The following is a 16,460-nucleotide window of genomic DNA, read 5'->3' on the forward strand; positions in this document are numbered from 1 at the left end:
AGAGAAGATAAGATTGTTGTTAAAGGGTAGAGAGGTCTTGCTGAGTATTCCTAGTGACAAACCGAAACGTAAGTTTTGCAAGAGTCACTAGAAGTTTTGCAAACAGAAAGTCAAGGAAAAGAGACAACAACAACAAAAAGAAAGAGAAGATGTGGATAAGGGTAGAGAGGTCTTGCTGAGTATTCCTAGTGACAAACCGAAACGTAAGTTTTGCAAGAGTCACCGGAAGTTTCACAAATAGAAAGTCAAGGAAAAGAGACAACAACAACAAAAAGAAAGAGAAGATGTGGATAAGAGGACTTTATTCTTTGGAGGTGGATAAAGAGGACTTTATTCCACCTCCAACCTTTGTAGGTAAGAACGAGTATTTGTACTACTTGGGAGCTGATGATTGCATCAAAGATGAGATGAAATGGAGATATGGCTTCCAATTAGTGCAAAAGCTAAACGAGAAGGAGAGTGACAACCCAAAGAAGAAGAGGAAAAGGAAATCGAAGCTAAAATCTAAGGCTTCAGTGCATTCAGTCAAGACTGAACAAAGCACCATGACGAGAGTGGAGCGTAAAGCTCTAGTGCAAGAACGGAAGAGAATGCTAAAAGCAGCATGGTCTTCCATGAGTGATGACTCAAAGGAAGAAGAGGATACCACAAATATCCCCTCAAACTTCAAGAAATTCACCATACAAGATCGGAAAATAGTCTTGCAACAACAACCTATTCGACAGAAATCTGAGGAACCAGGAGTTTCCTATGATGGCCCTGAGGACGCCAAGAAAATAGACCTGGCAGAACCAAGCAAAGAGCCACGTAACGTGTGGATTGCCATAGACTTAACCCAAGCGGAGGAAGAATTGCTAATCTCTACTATGAGAGAGTATCGAGATATATTTGCTTGGAGTTACAAAGACCTTAAGGGGGTAGATCCAAAGATCTGCCAGCATACAATTCCCATGCAAGAGGATGCCAAGCCGTCCAAGCAGCATCCTTACACGTATAACGATAATTTTGCCAAAAAGATCAAAGAAGAGATTGAAAAGCTGTTAGCGGCTGAATTTATTTATGAGATTGAACATATACAGAATGGGTTTCACCGATTGTGGTAGTACCTAAGAAGAATGGAAAACTACGAGTATGTGTCAATCTAAAGAAAGTAAATGCTGCTACTCTCCGGGACCACTATCCGCTTCCACTCACTGATCATGTATTGGAAAGGGTAGCTGGTAAGAAGGCATACAGTTTTCTTGATGGATTTTTGGGCTACAACCAGGTATCTATTGATCCAAAGGATCAACACAAAACTACATTTGCTACAGAATGGGGAGTGTTTGCATATAGAGTCATGCCTTTTGGTTTGACTAACGCTCCAGCCACCTTTCAGAGGCTGATGAGCTATGCGTTCAAAGAATACCTGCGATTATTTCTTGAAATATTCATGGATGACTTGTGTGTGCATTCCATAAACAGGGAAGAACACATAGAGCATCTCAAAAAAATCTTTGAGAAATGCAGAGTGTGTCGCATATGCCTTAACCCTGATAAATGCAAGTTTATGGTTAGGCAAGGGAAGATTCTAGGCCACATTGTGTCTAGGAATGGTATATCCATGGATGCGGAAAAGATAGCTATTATTGTTGAGCTACCTAGACCTTACAATGCAAAAGGGGTACAAGTTTTCATGGGTCATTGCGGCTACTATCATAGATTTATCTACATGTACACTGAAATAGCACGGCCATTGTACGCACTCCTTGTTGTATTTGAATGGACAGAGGATTGTGAAGAAGCCTTTGAAAAGCTGAAGAAAGCATTAGTGAGACGGCAATGGATTGGGATAATTTATTCCACGTACATATAGATGCTTCGGCTTTTGCAATTGGCTGTATTTTAGCTCAACTAGGCGAGAACAAAATGGACTTTCTAGTCTCATATGCTAGCCGCCAGTTGAATAGTGTTGAAAAGAATTACACCACCACGGAAAGAGAAGGCTTAGCAATGATCTATGCTGTAAAGAAGTTTCGGCATTACCTTTTGGCCAACAAATTTACATTCTTCGTAGATCATCAAGCTTTGCTTTACCTTGTGAACAAGCCATGTGCAACCGGAAGGATTGTACGCTGGTTTGTTATTCTACTTGAATTTGAATTTGAAGTAGGGTAAAAAAGGAAAAAATGCATTAGCGGGCTGATCATCTTTCCAGGATAACTTCAGGAGAAGTACCCATTGGTATAGATGATGATATTCCTGATGCTACTCTATTCTTGGTTGAGACAGCACCAAGATGGGCAGAACCCATCATTCAAGTTTTAACGACAGGATTTGTTAACCCCATTAGTCTCACCAATGAAAAGATAATGACCTTAGAGCATTGTGCTCCTTATAAGCTTCTTTTTGGACGATTGTATAAATTGGGAAAAGATGGAATACTTCATCTATGCCCTGACCCTGATCAATATGATGAGATTATCTCATATGTCCACGTGAGCTTAGGAGGCAGACATGTCTCTGGAAAGGATACGGTTAAAAGAGTTTTGTGGGAAGGATATTGGTGGCCAACACTTCATGCTGATACAGAAGAGTACGTACGGAATTGTAAAATTTGTCAACAAAGGAAACCCATTCCTCATGTGACTCTATTTTATATTTCAACAACACCCAATTGGAGTTCGTACATTGTGAAGTATTTGACGCAGGGTCATACAGACGATAAGATGCCTAGGCATAGAAAGAGAGCCATAGAGGTAGAAGCAGCGAGTTTTCAGATTATTGAAGGCCAGCTGTACAAAAGGGGCAAAGATGGAAACCTACGGACTTGTGTTTGAAGAGTGACTACCTTAGCGTATTGACTCATGCACATTCAGGAGTTGGGGGTGGACATTTCTGTGGAGAAACAACTGCCAAACTTATACTATGGTCAGGACTATGGTGGCCTACGCTTTTTCATGATGCAACAGAGTATGTCAAATGATGTGATCAATGTCAAAGAGCCAAACCTCCTATCAAGTATGAGGACATGCCATTGAGACCAATTATGGGGGTTAGAGCTTTTGCCAAATGGGGAATTGATTTTATGGGGCCGATTAAACCAGCAGCACGCCATACACATGCTGAGTATATCATTATAGCCACAAATTATCTTACAAAGTGGGTAGAAGCAAAAGCCACAATAAAAAACGATGCTAGGACCACTGCAAAGTTTTTATACGAACATGTGTTTACACGTTACGGTTTACCTATTGAGATTGTGAGTGACCAAGGTGTGCATTTTATCAATGAAGTCATTACTTTTCTTTTGGAAGACTTTATGGTCATCCATAAGAGGTCAGCACCTTATCACCCGCAAGCAAATGGTCAAGCTGAGAGCACAAACAAGACTCTTTGCACCGCGCTTACAAAGATTGTTGAGGGACATTGAACAGATTGGGAACAGAAACTTCACTCAGTTCTATGGGCTTAACGAATTGCTTACAAAACGTCCATAGGCACGACACCTTTCAATCTAGTTTTTGGGTTGGATGCTATCCTTTCGATAGAATTTATTGTACCTACACTTCGAGTTGCACAACAACTTGAGTGGACGGATCATGAATTCTCTTCACGGATCGATGAATTGGAGAGGCTAGATGAAGACAGGCTATTGGCAATCATTGGCATGTATGTTGAAAAACGACGCCAAAAGCGTTGGCATGATACGCATGTGAAGAAAGGTCGCTTCAGGAGAGGTGATCTAGTGTTACTTTACACATTGAAGAAACAAAAACGCAAGCTGAAAATGCAAGGACTTGGTCCATTTGTGATCAACGAGCTTAGTGCGAGTGGTGCAGTAAGGTTGGAAACCTTAGATGGAGAGCCAATGACTAACTTCATCAATGGTAGCCGCTTGAAGCGCTATGAAGAACCTTTAACAGATGATATGCTCATACGCATACATGCTAGTCAGACACATAAAAAAGCCCAAGCTTTGTTACAAAGTCAAGCAAAAGAAGAAGCTAAGGCTAGAGTAGCACTAGCACGAGAGCACCGCAAGGCAGCTATCATGGCCATCCACTTGAATGATGATGAAGACTTTGTAGATCCCTTTCATATTAATGTAAGGATCCCTACTCAAAGAGCAATCTTTACAGCATCTGCACTTATAGATTCGGGAGCTGACTGCAATGTTTTGTCTTATGAAGCGTGGACATCATTAGGCCAACCTTTGCTCACCAATGCATCATTGAACTTCCAGAGTTTCTCTAGTGATGAAACCCCACCCTAGGCAAGTGCTGCATTAATATGTCCATTCAGGATCAATCTATGCACGTGACTTTTTATGTTGCTAACAAGAGCCAAGTACTGGTGGATGTTGTTCTAGGCAGATCATGGATTAGAACCATCAGATGCGGTATAGATTGGAACTCACGACAATACACCTTGTTGGTAAATTCTACTCACCTTACAGGATCAAGTGCTTCGGCACTCCCATCTTTTCAAAAGGTGGAGACCATCACTACTGTGATAGAGACAACCTCAAAAGATCCAATGATTTGGGTGAATAATGACAATGACAATACTCAAGGATGGCATGTGCCAACATCTCTCTTATAGGCACAAGGCTATGGAAGGGGGGAGGCACTTAGAATTCAAATTTGGTTACCTAAAGCAGCTCGCAAGGCAAGACCCAATGCTGCCAAGGAACATCCAAGGAATACAAAGCTAAAGAGGAGGTTCACCAAAACCAACAGTTCCACCTCCAACAAGACCACTCAACAACGGTGGATCCCAAAGAAGGTTCTGCAAGCCCAAGGCTACTACGAGGGTGCTACTACCTTGTGGCTACCAAAGAAGAATACAGGGACTACTACAGCAAAACATAATTATGTTCCTGAATCTACTCAAGAACAAAAGCAGTCAATACCACCTCACAGACAGAAACCAAATCAATACTGGAAACTACGCCTTACCAAGCCTGAAAGAGTCTAGGTGGAAACACAAGCTGACGCGTCAATCGGACATCATCAGAAGGTCTCGAACAGGAAGGGATACTCCAAACTGACATGGGAAGAAAAAGGCAAGTGGGTACCTTTACTCACTTCTATCTCAGAGGCAACACATCAGAAGGAGGACATTGCAACCGAATCAAGCTCAGAGTCTATTCCTCAAAACACAAGCAATGTCAAAGTTTGTCTTACAAAGCCGACAACTTTCAATCAGGGTCCTACACAAGTAGACTCCCTGATTATCAAGGAAAGAGCGTTCTTCCTACAACTCCAACTATTTGGAATGTTGTCGGTATTCTACTCTTTCCCTAATCAAATTACATTACCAGCCATAAGTCTACAGGCATAGGTGTTAGAGTTGGACACTCTGAAGACCCAAGAAAATTTTGAAAGCCCAATGGGATGGCAAGAACACAGCTGCCATATGGTTGCCAAAGCTCAGAAGTGTTCAAACATCTCCATTCACACCTCCTCTTATTTGTCCCAATGCATTTCCTATGCCTATCGCTAAAATCTCACCTCCGACTAAACTTCAATCTCTTGCACGTAGTCTGAAAGGGGTACCAAAAAGAGTCCAACAAAAGAACCTGTGCCATACGTCAACACCCCAAAAACAATTTGCATAATGTTACATCCAAAAGCAAATTCATTTTTGAAAGAGCTATCATGCTACAAAAGCTACTCATTCTATTAGCTCTATTTGTGTCATGCCTGTACATACTAGCATTCTTCATTCAACTTGCATTAAATAAAAAAAATCTGAACACTCCCTTATGTGTTGTGTAGAATAACCAAATGGAGACTTGACTGGACACATGCAGTCCTTCTTTGGACCTAGATAGCACTCACCCTGACCATCAAGGGGGCTACAGCATTGCACCTTTTCAGACGCACTCCCGATATTTTTATGACCTAGTGGGTGAGGATTGCTGTGGAAGACAATTTGTGGAGTTATACTACCAGCAACATCATCCGTTTCCACACTGCTGCGACTGTGCTCGTATGGTATTGGGGAATGCTTTCCATATATGTTGGCAGTGTCGCACATACTTTCGTCGCTATGGCACTGGTATGATGCAGCAGATCGTGGGGGTCACACCTCAACGACATAATCTCTGGTCAATTATGAGGCCGCAACGTGGACCCAACCAACAAAGACTCCCGGAAGAGGAAAGATCTCAAACATGGCGCGAAGACACCCTTCGTTTGCTAACCCCTCCCATTTTGCAGGTTCTTCTTCCCCATGAATCTACATGTCAGTTTTGGCTCAATGTGAGTGAGTCTTTAGAACGGTTTCAAAACCATAGGTGCCTCTTTAGCCTTCCTACTGTGCCCATACCATATGTAAGTGAAGATGCACTTCTTCCCTTGCCATCTTCTCCATGGGTAGGATTACGTTCCGGGTTATCTCCACATCCTGAAACTATTGATGTCCACCCACCTGAGAATGCAGACATACATCCACCCCCATAGCACTTGTACTCTCTTAATAAGAACTAGAAGCCAGGGCACTTTTTCCCATTGGGTTTTTCCCCTCGACCAAATCCGGTGTTTAGCACCAATGTTTTTTATTTTTTGTCCTTTTAATTTTCTTTCTGTTTAGTTTGTTTTGTCGGAATAAAACAGATACAAGCACCAAACTACATCTTTCGCTTCAGTACCGCAAACTGACAGTCATACAATCAAGTGCAAACAATTCTTCACCAACCAGCGCTTTAAAAGAAACAGGTGAACTCATGCCAATCTCTAGTGTTTTCTGTATTTTTCTTGTTGCTTGATTGTTTATAAATTTCACTTTACTAAGCATGGCAATATGCATCTCCTTTGGTCTAGAGTAGGGATAGCATTCTAGTGGCTTTAGACTTGATAGTGTAAGTTTGACCGTAATTGTTTTTACCTGTTTAGCAATACAAGGTAATTAGTATTTTGTGCTAAAGGTAGAGTTCCAGACCTAGGACAAAGAGACTAAATTAATCATAGGACGATCAGTGGATATCTTGCCCTTACTAGGACATTGCTTAGGGACAATCTAATAAACCTTCCATAACAAAAATTGGCATGACAAAAATAAAAGAAAAGTGTATATGTTTGTGGCCTATTGCCTTGTTATTCATGGTAGGCGAGGGAGGTCTATACCTTTCCCAGACCAATGCCTTGTGTAGCAAGGAATAGCCATACCGCGGGTGCGCAAACATACTCTTGAAGAAAGCCCTGTCCAAAAAGAAAGAAAGAAAGAAAAAAGGACAGAAAGGCACCACGAGAAATGCTTGTCTAATCGAGGATGGTTGCCGTTGTGCTTAAAATATTAAACCTTAACACTAAGCAATATCAAGAGTTTGCCAATACATAATTATGTTAGATTTATTAGTGTTGAACCGACATCTTTGACTTAGCATAGGCTAGGTATACTACTTGATAGTCCCTCGATTAACTGTTGTCTTTTGCCTTCTAGGAAAAGAACAATACATTTGGCATAAAACATTCTTTGCTTTAGTTAGCTGCAGGTAGTAATTATTAAGGCTTGAACAAACCTATTCAATCTCTACACTGCTTCAATGTTTCTTTCCTCTAGCTAATTGGACGTTTATTGCCATGTCTTATTCAGTAAAATTGCTTGTTGGTACACACTGGAGATGCAACTCTTCCTTGGCATCTACGCGCTCGAGGACGTGTGCAAAATAGGAAGGGGGGAATGTTGTGTGACGAGTGGTGTGATTAATGCAAGGATGCAACACAAAGATGCAAGCAGGAAAACAAGAGACTTGACATTCTTATTTAGGGCTCTTGTAAAAAGTTCCAAGTTGTAGGTGAGTGTGGGAGTGGGTTTGAGAATAATCCCACATGGGAAGTTTTGGGAGTTTTAGGAGTTTTAGTATAAAAAGTGGCTCATTTGAGAGCTTATGGACACATTGGGCTAAACTCATGCTTGAGCTCTCTTGAGACTAGCTCTCCCTCTTGTTCATAGAGCTGCAAGCTCTTCTCTCTCCCCATCTACACTATTGTATGAGCAATGCTCTTCTATTTCAATGCAATGAGATGATATTTGTTTCTCTTCTCATCTTTATTCTCTAGTGTGTATGCTTCTTTGTTGATGCTAGTGGATTCTCTATTAGGCTTTGTGTGGTAGTGGATTCAAGCTTAAGCTTCTCCATAGCTTGTAGCTTATCCATGGGCAAGGCATTGCTTGAGTAGTGAATGAGAATGCATGTTTATTTCAAGTTCCATTAAGCTTCAAGGATTGTGTGCATGCTAGGGAAGTAAGTGCTTGAGAATGAAGTATGCTTTGAGCTTGTGTATGCATTATCTTAGCTTTCTTCTTGTATTGGATGCATGAATGAGTGGGATGATGAGTGAATGAGCAATGGCAAGATTGAGCTTGTGTGTGTAAAGTCTATGTCAAGGTAGTGGTGTTCATAGCATTTTCTCCATTCGTGGATAAGCTTTTGTGCACTGGTACTACGGGTTGAATCCCTAGCTCCGAAAGGGATGCAAATCCCATTAGATTGAGCTACACACGGATCATACTACTCATGCTACAAGTGAGAGAGTCTTCCGTCTCTCCAAGGCATCTCTCTCACTGAGTGGAGCCTGCTTCTTATAACAATCTACCTGCACATGTCCAGGCTTACCACAATAAAAGCATCCACGTGTATCATTATACTGCCTTTGCCCTCATCATCATCTACTGAAACGCCAATAGATGCAAGGGATTCCACAATACCCTTGATCTTCAATGCATAGTCATTCATAGACATACTCCTTTTCTCCACAGTATGAAGTTCATTCTTCAATTGTATCTTTCATGCCTTGGTATTCGTTTCATAGAGTTTTACCAAGGTGTCCCACGCCTCCTTGAGGAACTTGGCATCCTGTATGTGCCCAATCATGGTGTTTTGTATACTGATAGAGAGCCAATACATAACTTTTCTGGCTCCTTGGTTCCAATTCTTGAACTCTTTCACATTTGCAGCAGCCGGATTGATCTCGGGTATCTCCGGTGCCTCTTCATGCTCACCTTCTATATGTAGTCCCAGTAACCCTTTCCCATCAGGAAATTTGTCAACCTGAACCTCCAAGCATGGAAGTTGTTCTTGTCAAGCTTCTCAGTAATAATCTGGTTTATGCCATCATTTGACATCTTGCTAGACACACAAATTTACTAGAAACAGCACTCTAGTTTGTCCTGCACAAATTGCTGTATTTTCTGCACAGCGGTACTGTACTACACTCAAATGTCACAACCAATGACCTCAATGTACATACATACACCCAATGGCAACTGTTTACCTCCTTGCAGCACACACAATGTCTGCACAACCAATCTGTCTTCCTGCAGTTCTTAAAACAGAGTTCTGCATAGAATCGATGACCCCGCAGTGCTCGAAATCGCCTGCTTTTTGAAAAACGGAGGTCCTAACGCGTTTTCGGCCCAAAAAATTTAGTCCGATAGGAGAGTATAGTTGTCCTATAGCTTTACTCCCGCGAAGAAAGCTCCTCAATCAGAGATTGTTTGCCGGTGCCTCCCGTAGATCTCTCGACACAAGGGTGTAGTCTAGGGAAGAAGAGTAGATGAAGCTCTTACCCTCGTACCGCTTCCTGTGCTTCTCTTGCTTGCTGCAGCTCAGCCCTTAGCATGAACTTGGATCTGATACCATGAAAAGATATAGGGGAGAAGAGAGCTTGAGCTCTTGCAAGCACACACACACTCACAAGACCCTAAAAGAGAACACACAAGGTGAGAGGATGAAAATCTTCTTCTTCTTCACACAACACTCAACACACCATATACAAAGATAAGAGTACACACCATATGAAAAGGTACTCAACCAAATACATACTAGGGTTCTCTATAGTGTGAACCCAACTAAATGAGCTAGCGCTATAACTATGCTAGTCTCTAGAATGGTTGTCACACAGCCTGTCATCCCACTGGCCGCATATCACCCATGATCTCACCAACCATGCCAGTGGTGTAAGTGTGGGGCCTATCCCGCAAGCGGCGGGTCATCAATGTCCACCGCCTCACTAGATGAGCTTGATATCTCAACATTTTAAGTGTTAATGTTTCCATCAGAAATAATTCCTTGCTTGGGAAGGTGTTTGTCATGCCTGCAGGTTTCATGGAAGAGGAAATGATCCTAGGACGGTCCTGGATTTGCACCAGCAACTATAATATCCAATGGGAGAAGAGGACAACACTGTTGAATGAGGGCAACAATGTCATATCTGTACCCTTATGGAGCTCGATAAATACATGGAAGCAGGCCATGATTGAGGAGATAGAAACACTAAGCACGGTGACATCAACTCATGAAGCAAAAAAGGTAGCAATTCCGCAATCCCTATGCAAAAAGCATCCCAAGTCACAGGGTACACAACATTGGGGTGCCTAAGGGTCAACTTGGAAACCAGCTCTACAAGAGGAGAAGGGGGTCAATAAGGAATCAACAAGAAGGGTTCAAAAGGGAGACATGGGACAAAAATGGTCTTCATAGGTAAGTTGGCGGTACTCTAAACAAAACAACACTCCACAAAGCATTCGTAAAGCAATGGGTCTTAATAAAGGACTTGATAATGGCACAAGGTTTCTACCAAGGTAATACGACAATATGGGTGCCCAAACCCCATCCAGTGGGGCCACCATTGCAAACACCTCCAAATACAAAGGAAATAGTAGTAAAGGCATTCAAAACTAACTCCTAACTAAAACCAATGCTAAAAGTGCAAAAACACTGGTGTGGAGGAAGAAGAAAACCCAACAAGATGGGTTAAATATAGCCAAACAGTACTTGTAACCACCTTGATCAAGGAGCCGGACAAGGTCCTTGAAAGGAGAAAAAAGAAGGTTCAACAAATGGACATTGATACAAGCCCCAATCCACAGGACTCAGTAGAAACATTGTTCAGTTGGGTGGAGAGAAGAATCAAGCTCTCCCACACGCAGTTAAAATGCCTGCGACACCTACCCAGAAGTGCCAAAGTACCACCTTGGTTTCCACGGCAATAAAAAGATGAAGGTATCCATTAATCACAAAATGGATACAAGGTAAAACTAGGTATCATTCACTCCTTTAAATGCATGTTTGAATGTGTGAGCATGAAGAGAAATATAGGGTATCAATCTTGCACACACAGGATCCAAAAAGGTTCAAAGATTTTACTGATGATACTACTTTGGAGTCCTTGTTTGGTGCAGAGTATGAAGGATTCATAAGAGCTAACAATCCACTACTAAAGCCAAAACTTATGTTCAAGGTGTTAATGCAAATAACACCATTTAAACCAGCTAGGTGGATTCTACTAGAGGCCTACTCAAATAACACCATTTAAACCAACTAGATGGATTCTACCAGAGGCCTACTCAAATAACACCATTTAAACCAACTAGGCGGATTCTACCAGAGGCCTACTCAAATGTCACACCAACAAAGCAACATTATGTATCATACCCTCTCCGAGCACCTCGCTCGGAATTAGAAGAATTGCTAGCTTTGGATGGAGAGGGCACCTTGTGGTCTAACGTGACACGGCACACCAAGTTAGCTAATCCACAATTGGCTGACCTGTTGGAAATCAGAATGGTGACATTTATGAGTAGTTATTGCTTTCTTCACAGGTGGAGGAAGACTCACCCAATCCACATAAGAGGGAGGTATACAACAATTATTATAGAAGATGATGCGCACCCCAGGATGGAAGATTTTGGCATACAACTAGACTGGAGAAAGGAGTTCCTCACAATTCTAGAATACAGCCCATGAATATATGTGTGCACCACCAACTCAACGAGTTGATCCCTTGTACATGCCACTAAAGAGAAGATGGAACCTCTGGAATTTAAAGAGGTCAAGCAACGGGATTCACACGTCTGTTATAACTTCCCAATCTTCATGCCAGCTACATTTATAGGCATAAGGGAACAAAGAAAGCAGATGCTGAATTGGGGATACAAGCATGGTGCCGTATCCCAAACCCAGCAATATTGGCAAGTGTCAAATTCTTAAAATTGCTCGTGGTCCTGATTGATCAACCCAAGGAACGGTATGATGGGTCTGATGCTGAGCAGTTGTAGTTTCACATGAATCAAGGTCCCTCTAATTGAGGCATGATGCTGTACTATCATCGCCTAAGGTGTCTTTCTGCCTACATGCATGTCACATTCGAGGACATGGTCGACACCGAGTTTTGGAGATCACACTCAACATTCAGAAGAACCCTCAAAAAGTTTCAATCTCGCCGTGTTCTCAGTCTCCGAGAATAACATAAAATCATCAGCAAAGCACTTTATCACCAATTGTTCATTGTATCTCAACTTCAGCCCAGTGATGCTCCGCCGATCTCTGCAAGCATTCTCTAGTGACACTACTAAGGGATGAGAGGCAATAGAAAACAGAAGGGGAGCTAGGGGGCAACCTTGTCTCACAGATCTATTGATCTCAAATCCTCTCACTACCCTCCCATTAGCAAAACATTAGAGTGCCCTCCCTCGGACATTGTAAATATGCATTTTGGTTTTGAATCCAAGCTTCTCTATAACTCTTGCCAAAAAAAGACCAATGAACTCTATCATAAGCCTCTTGCTGAGTTTTGAGAGAAATGCCCCTTCCTAGCATGTCTCTTTTGACTCGTTGCATACTTCAGGCAACTAGGTTCCAACTCGTCTTGCATACTTCAAGCAACTAGGTTCCAACTCATCTTGCATACCCTAGGCTAGCAAGTAGATAGGTTCCAGCTCGTCGCATACCCCAAGCTGGCAACAAGTAGTCATGCTCTAGCTCATTGCTCATCTCGTAGACTCACATAACCTAGCCTCCAAGCTCCAGTAGTTAGCTGCTCTATTGATAGCGATTCATGAGTAGGCGTGAGGCTAGTAGAATTGAGTTTAGAGTCCATGTGGCTCCTTCAAAGTTTTAAAATTACTATGTCTTCTCCTCAGTGCTTCTCTAGCTACCCCATCTTTTTAGTTTACTTCTCCCAAGTCCTTAATCCTGCTCGAATTGTGCCAACTCTCAAAGCCTACTTCTCCTCACTGCTCCTTGAGTTGCACTAGCTTTAGTAAAACAAGTGTCACCAAGCATGTTCATTGGTGAGTCATGACAGGTGTGTGGCATTGTGGCAACTCACAACATTGCAAGCACAAAGCGTCATGGTTCAGGTAGTGAACATTGAGAGAAATCAGTGTTATGTTTGAATAGAATGCCCCATCTAGAAATGAAACCAATGAAAGGGAGTTTGACTTGAATTCGGAGCTAAATGAAGATTTAGAATTTCATGGCATTGATATAGCAAATCTAGAATCATGTGCAGGAAGTAGTACTCAAAGATAGGCCCCAAAAAGAAAGTTTCGTAAAGAGTGGAAAGATAAGTTTCCATGGCTACGGAGTATCTTGCAAGAAGATAAAAGTATTATGAAGTGTGAGTGGTGTGAGGATTACAAGATTCCTGGTCCATGGGGAATTGGAATTGGATGTGTCACACTTCAATATGATGCTATTAAATCACATGCTACTTCTAGTGGCCACAAAACCATAATGGGTCTTGTGAGATTGACGAGCAAAGTAAACCCATTACTGTGCATGCTACTGAGATGCAAAACAAGGCCCCAATCATTATGTACTTTATTGTCCAAAGAGATTTGTCCATAGCCATTTGTCCATAGCCATGTATGAGGGTTTATGTAGCTTGCCAAGTCTCTAAATGTTCCAAACATGCAAAAAAACATTGACTACTCTTCATACACTAGTCGATATGCTGGATATCAATTTCTCCATGCCATAGCCATGCAACTTCTTGAGATAAAAATAGTTACATTATTAGAGACTCCTTATTACTCGATCATTCTTGATGAGAATACTGATCATGGATTAGAGTTGCATTTGATTGTGTATACTCCATATTTGAAAACACAAAGGTTTAGGGCCAAAGCGTGCCGAGTCCTTGGGTCTATTAAAAGTTACAAATGGGAAAGGCATAAATATTTACAATGCATTAAAAGAATTTTTATGCCAAAGAGTCTATATACACAAAAGATGGTAGGTGTTGCTACTAATGGTGCCTCTACCCCATGACTGGATGGGATGTGATGTTGGGTTCATAACCTCGTTAAAGAACTATGTGCCTAATTTGATTCCAGTGCATTGCATTGCACATTGTGAGGCCCTTGCTATTGCTGATGCTTCAAAGAGATTCTCCAAACTCATGTTCTTGGATTAACAATTCTTCAAAAAGGAAGAATGAGTTGACGGATTTCTTGGACACAATGCAACTTGATGCACATCGTGTTCTCCAAATACATAGCATAAGGTGATTATCACGTGGATAGGTTATGAAAAAACTTGTTGGTTTGATGCCTACTATTTTGACACTTTGGAGAGATGAAAAGTTCACTGAATGGTATAACAAGGCAAGGATTTTCACTGTGCACTTTTGTTTGCATATGCTAGCAGATAGAGTTAAAAAATTTTACGTTTGAAATTGCAAGAAGAGTATGTGGAGTTAACTTCCATTTGGAACCATGAAAGAAATAGTATCATGAACTTGAAGCTCCATACATCACATGATTTAAATTCACTCAAAATCATACACCATATGATTTAAGTCCACTCAAAAGTGAGCAAAAGTATAATTATGAAAGAAATCTAAGTAACCAAGTGTGATTTTCTCTTGACATTCTACAAAAATTACATATCATAGATCACATGTTCCTTTGTATCCTTCCAAATTTTGGTGACTCTGTCCCATTCAACATCATCCAACATTGGGCCTGTCCAATGATACTCTCATTAGATCATCTAGAGTCTTAATTGTGGGCTTGCTTTGTATCACATATTTTATTATGTTTTGCTTTGAAAACCCCCTCTCCCATGCCATTGTGCTAGGTGGGGTAACAAGGATTGCTTGGTAGTGCAATTGATGTTACTATCAATAAACTTGCTAAAGATACAACACATCTTGAACCATTCTTAAAATGTGCCACATTTGGATATTTGGAAATCAAAGACAAGGAGGGTCATGTGCATCATTTTATGACCTATGCTTCAAAGAGATCCCTAAATTGAGTGAGAAGAAAGATGTAGCAATTGAGGGTCATGAAACCAAAATTGATAGGCCATACATAAATGGAACCATTGAGAGTTGCATTGCATTAACCCAGGACTATATTCAGGAACTTGTGGATGGATTGAATGCTTGTTTTCCTAATCTCCCTCTATTTAATGTGGCTAAGCTATTTAGTCCATGCCATTATGCTCAAGATAAAACATATGGGGTAATATAAAGTGATGGCTTGGTAAACTCTTGCAACATCCTCAACCAAGCATTAAGCAAAACTCTTTTGTGATTGATGAAAAGGCATGTGAACATGAATTATATGTATTTATTGACACTTTGTATTTGAATTGTGAGGGCTTTACTATGCAAGATGCATGGGGAACTTTCTCCAAGATGACAGATTGGTAGGATAGCTTTTCCAATATGTTAAAACTATGGCAAGATGGGCAGTAGCCATGAAGGGCTATGTTGAGAAATGTGGTGCCATGAGCACAAAGTTGGGACAAGCCATGAGTAGATGATTAGGATTAGGAGCATTTAGCCACATCACACTTGAGCATTACCTCACATTGAGCACAGATTACAAGTTTTACCTCCCTTATATAAAAGGGGTCATTTTCAAGGAATGGGAAGCCTCTCTATGAGTACAAGTCTTAATCTTGTAACCTAATTGAGCTTAAGTCAAGCTTATAGTTAGATTAAGGTTTTCATTATTTGTGTAATTAGGTTTCACCCCACCATAAGATTAGGACACACTAATCACCTAGATTAGGGTTTGTAATTGCAAGCTTCCATAGCTGCATGCCAAGTACCCATGAATATCAACATGGTATCAGAGCCACATCTCTTCTCATAAGCCTCTCCATTCACACTTAGCACTTGGCCTTGACCTCTATTAGTCATACTTCATCTTAATCTTTTGTTAATCTCACTTAGTCATAACCATATCCATAGCCTCCTTCTTATGGCAAAGATTGTGCCTCCTTGTTCTCCCTTACCTCTTGATCATTTTCCACCAAAACTTAACCACACACCTTCAACATCCTAGGGCGACCCATATCACGGGGGGCACATTCATATAGAAACGCGCTATACGAGCAAAAATCATGCCTGCTTTTTTGTTCTATTCTCCCTCCATATAAGAAATTGGAGAAATTCCTTTTAGGGGAACTTAGGGTATTGCATGAGGAGTCCACAAACCAAGTTTCATGAGACAAATGGTTCATCCAATGCTGCACAGTAACCATAATTGTAGTCGCTTAGTTTTGACCTAATCTGAGAGGTGGTGTATGAGGAGTCCACAAACCAAGTTTCATGACAAATGGTTCATCCAATGCTGCAGAGTAACCATAATTTGACCTAATTTGAGGTGTTCTGAGGGTGTTTTGAGATATTTCTTGGCTTGGAAATATTCAACTCATTGAGAAAATCCTC

This window comes from Cibotium barometz, chromosome 53 (genome assembly GCF_041138505.1).
Source record: "Cibotium barometz isolate CiBa-2024 chromosome 53, ASM4113850v1, whole genome shotgun sequence".
Lineage (NCBI taxonomy): Eukaryota > Viridiplantae > Streptophyta > Polypodiopsida > Cyatheales > Cibotiaceae > Cibotium > Cibotium barometz.